Source organism: Malus sylvestris, chromosome 8 (assembly GCF_916048215.2).
Source record: "Malus sylvestris chromosome 8, drMalSylv7.2, whole genome shotgun sequence".
NCBI lineage: Eukaryota > Viridiplantae > Streptophyta > Magnoliopsida > Rosales > Rosaceae > Malus > Malus sylvestris.
In genome coordinates this window covers 16,794,054-16,799,085 of record NC_062267.1, presented here as the reverse complement: position 1 = coordinate 16,799,085, position 5,032 = coordinate 16,794,054, and positions in this window count along the sequence as shown.

Below are 5,032 nucleotides of genomic sequence, written 5' to 3'. Positions count from 1 at the left end.
GCTTTGAGTATTTGTGTCCTTACACCTTGGTGTCGATTCGGCATGAGTTTACTCTGACGAATAACATCACTATGACCGAATCCGACGACGGTGATTCGTGAACTTCGTAAGAATAGTAGCCTTGTCTTCAGGTTCGAGAACCCAAGAGGCCGAGACGTGTTCCTTCCTCAATCGTAATCGCAAGACGCAGAAGTCAGCCGCGCACCCAACGCAACATCAACAAATTTTACTCCTCGGCCGACGAGTTGGCACGCCCCGTATTTAATCGAAGGACGTAGTTAGCTCATAGATTACTCAGCCTGCGCGCCGCGTAGGCTTGGTAGTTTTTAGGGTCAACATTTTGGCACCCCCAGTGGGACCTAGTGCTAAACTACGAAGTTCATGCTAATTGAAACGCAATCGGTAAAAAAGAAAACAGCTATGGGAAAGTCAACAGCCGATTTGCCAATTCAGAACATAGGACAAAGTATGCCATAGACGCAGAATCCCATTAGCACCGTGACACCTGAGTCCACAAGCGCGACTCGTCAAGAAAATGAAGTTAATCTCGGCGGTCAGTTTCGCAGTCTTGAAGTCCCTAATAGGAACACTTGCGTTCTCAATGGAGGGATAGTGGAGGATTGTGATGAGGATGGTGGCGAGGGAACTAATCCACCAACAAGATCGTTTCTTTGAAAACGACTTGACGAGCAATCTCGGACGGTTGAACAGACGTTTAGTCAAGGAATCGATAAACTTCATGACGTGATACGCAATACCAGTGAGGTACAAACCAGATTACTCGAAATACTGGCTAGTAAGGTCAGCGACGGTAGGTCTTTCGATCTTGCCCAGCACTTGTCACCAAAAAATAATCTATTACCAATTGCACCGGTCGAGTCAACCCCTGTTCGGCTCAAACCAATTAACTTGGAAAAAGGATGAGGATCAAATAGTAGGTCAGACGGATCCGACCAGAGAGTGGAGGCAACACTCGTCGATATGACTGAGGTTCAACGGATGATCGATTCGGCCATGAAGAAAGGGCCGAAGTTCCCTAAATTTATACATATGTATCCGGCTTATGTGGAACAGTTCGAATACCCTAGAGGTTTCAAAATCCTGGATTTTAGCCTTTTCGTCGGAGAATCATCCTTATCCTCGTTGGAACATGTGGCTCGTTTCACCGTGCAATGCGGAGATGTCAATAGCGACTTTCACAAGCTGCGATTGTTCAACTTTTCGTTGACCGGTTCAACATTTGCTTGGTATATCAACCTCCCACCGAATTCTGTCCAGAGCTGGGAGGATTTGGTCGAGAAATTTCATGAGCAGTTTTATCGGCCAGGGATGGAAGTGTCAATATCCTCGTTAGCAAGGATGGCTCAAGCATCCGACGAGTCACCAATGGATTATCTTAACAGATTTAAATCAGCCAGGAATTGTTGCCGAGTACCTCTCCCTGAAGTCGAATTCGTCTGACTTGCTTTGAATGGTCTTGACGTAGAATACAAAAAGAAATTCTTGGGGGAAAACTTTCGGGATATGTATGAATTAGCCCAGCATGTCGAGCAATATGATTATTTGCTCCGTGAGAGAAGATCTCGAAAGCTCCGTCCAGATGGACGATCTACAAAAAACCCATTGTTAGTTATGCATCGGGCGAAGGTGAATGTGTTAGCGTGGACACAGTCGAGATAGTCATAGATAAGCCATACGTTTGCAAGACACTGACTCAAATTGACTCTAAGGAAGTCAAAACCCGCTTGGCCCCTGAAGAAACAATGAAAACGTCAAAAGTCTATACTTTTGATATTACAAAGGCCGATGCAATTTTTGATCAATTGCTATCAGCGAAGATCATTAAACTTCGGCCTGGGCATACCATTCCCAAGGCCGACGAGCTTAAAGGAAAGATATATTGCAAATACCATAATTCAAGCAAACATACGACAAATAATTGCGTCGTGTTTCGAGACAACATCCAAAGCTGGATTGATAACGGCAAACTCAAATTTCCGGAGAAGAAGATGAGTGTTGATACAGACCCATTCCCCACGACAACAATAAATATGGTAGATGCTCGCCTACCTAGGGACAAAGGAAAAGGGAAAGCAGAGGTCGCTACACCGCAACGTTCTCTGAATCAGAATTCTCGGCCATGTTTCAATGCTGATTTTCGTTCAAACAAACCACCTACAGTTCTAACGGGACCTGCTATTGTCAAGCCCATGATAGATTACAGCACTGATGAAGACAGTGGGTCGGCAGTTTTATGTAGCAAATGTAAAGCAAATGTCAACACCGAGCCAAAGGAAAAGTCCTCTCCGCCTATAATGGAACAATCTACAGCCGCAACACAGCAAAAGGAGCTCAACGCAGGCCAACATCAAGGGATTTTTGATAGGCTCGGTCCTAAAGTACGGGTGGAAGAGACACCTTCAGTCAGACGGTGCCTCGATTTTGATGCTCCATTTTATGACGAAGATTATTACATACGTAATTCTAGCAGCTCGGAATGATTGCAGAGCCAAAAAACTTTCAAACCTCCCGAACCTCGAGACCAGCGTTGGTATACATATCACTCTTCGAAAGGTGTCTACACTGCACTGTCCAAATCCCAGAAATGTCGGCACCAAAGAATAGATTGCATGGGCCACCGACGGGTAGCCCAAGAAACTTCGATCCCTAAATGGCGACGGAAAGAAACAGTTGCCAATAATGATGAACGACCATCTCCAACGATTATGACAAAGTTGGTTCCAGGGAAACGGCTGGTCAATAGAGATGTCGAAATCACGTTTGAGGAGGCTGATAAACGGATCAAACTTCTTCTGCGGTCCGGGGAGATGACGGCACGCTTCGAGCATTTCAAGCAAAAGCTGAAAGCAAACGGCCCCCGCCAACCACACAAGCACTTTTGATTAAAATTCGACAGAATTTACATCTACCATTCCTCGGGGAGGCCTTGGAATATATGCTAGAGTTTCATAAAAAACATTCGGCCAACGATCTATATGGTTTACCGAAAGCATGTCAAGATACAATCGATCTCGTCCTAACTTGCCTGGATGCCAAGCGAATTATTCAGAAGACCTCAGATCCAGGATTGAAAGCTAGGTTCCAGCACATACGAGAAGCTCGAGTCCTTGGTTTTGAAGTCGACCCATACACTGATATCGATGCAGCTGACCTTCTTTTCTCAATGGAGGACCTTCAGTATTTACGATACCATTTCGAAGTCTTTTCGGCTGTTTCCCTTTTCGGCCTTACGGTTGATGAAATAACACGAGTCACACGGTTGGATGCCTATCTCGACACCAGGGATGCCCGTATAATATACCAAGAGCAAGCTCGTATCCTGGCACTAATCCCAGGCACACTTCTGATCTCAAACCCACCTGAGGCACCTATGTAGAACCAACAGGCTGCCGAAGAGACACCAAGGGAACAAACTATTGAAGAAGGAGCAGAGGAGTCTCTTGGTACAACTCTGACGGAAGCGGATGCCGCAGTCGGTAACCTGATGGGCTCGTCAATCTTAGATAACATGGAAATCAGTATGGTCCATGTTTTTCCCACTGATTTTCAGTCGAGCACATCTCAACCGAATTTCCTCGATGGCGATGTAGTTACCGAGGAAGTCGGTCACATTGATTTTGTAACCATTGCTGAAGTCGAGTTGACAACAAAAGATGACAATCTCAAGGCAGCTTTGGTTGAATTGTTTCCTCGCTCCTCATCAGCCAAACTTCATCATTTGAAGCCATTGTACATAACGGCCCATATCGAAGGGTATCCAGTCTCCAAAGTTTTTGTCGACCGTGAAGCCACTATCAATATCATACCTGTAAATGTCATAAAGGCATTACATCGCTCCAATGACGAACTTATTCCCTCCGGGATCGCAATAAGCAGCTTTGTCGGAGACAAATCCCACACCAAAGAGGTGCTTCCTTTAGCGGTAAACATTGTCGGACGTAATCACATGACCGCCTTTTTTATCCTCGACTCCAAGACCGAGTATAATGCACTGCTCGGTCGCGACTGGATTTATCAAACCAGCTGTATTCCTTCATCATTGTATCAAGTGCTCATTTTTTGGGACGGTAAAAAACTATCGAGGTTGATGCCGAAACTGTCCACCAGGATTCGACGAGACTCGGTTTAGCTAACTTCATCCCCGATCCTGATGTTTGACACCAATTGGGAACAACGACGGGTCGCGGTTTCATAGCTAGAGGGTTCTTCTCCACACATGAAATAAATACAACCTAAATCGATTTCCAGTTATCAATTTATATTACAAATATATTCATGGCTTTGAATTAACCTCTAGCCAAAATAAATTTAGTTACACATTATTTTCAAATTAAACCAAAAATTAAACATGAGTTTGAGAAGATAACACCAATAAGAATGGAGTGAAGCCTCTGCCTCTGTGCTCCTCTTCTTCCCGTGCTTCTCCTCCTATCTCTCACGCTGCCAAAGGCAGCCTTTATTCTTTTCGCGCCCAACAGTCTCTGCGCCTCCCTTCCCTTCTCTGTTCCGTGTGTTTTCTCTGCTCTCCGCACAGTTTTCTGTGCAGCTTCTCTCACTAGCTGCCAGGCTCTGACCTGCCTTCCTCTCCGTTTCTGCCCTCTCTCCTTATTCTTTCGTTTCTGCTTTCTGTTTTTTTTTTCTTTCCACGCCTACTGACCTCTTTCCACTACCGTCCCATTTATTTCTTTTGCCATTCCTCCACATTTCCTTGTCTGCCATGCTCTTTATTTTCTACTTCTTTTTGTTCCATTTCCTTCCCATTTCTCCACTACCGTCCCATTTCCTTTGTTTTCTGTTTTCAGTCTCTTTATTCCTCTGTCAGTGCACTCCCCACTTAAGCTTTAAGATGTAATGGTATTGTAGTGGTCTGCAACTTTAGATAAAGATAATTGAAACCGGTATATTTTGAACCCATCTGCACATAATAACGGACTGAATTATGTTTAATTATACAAAACACAAAGTGTCCTTTCCCTTCTTTTTTATTTTTCTCCACTTTTCTTGAAATTAA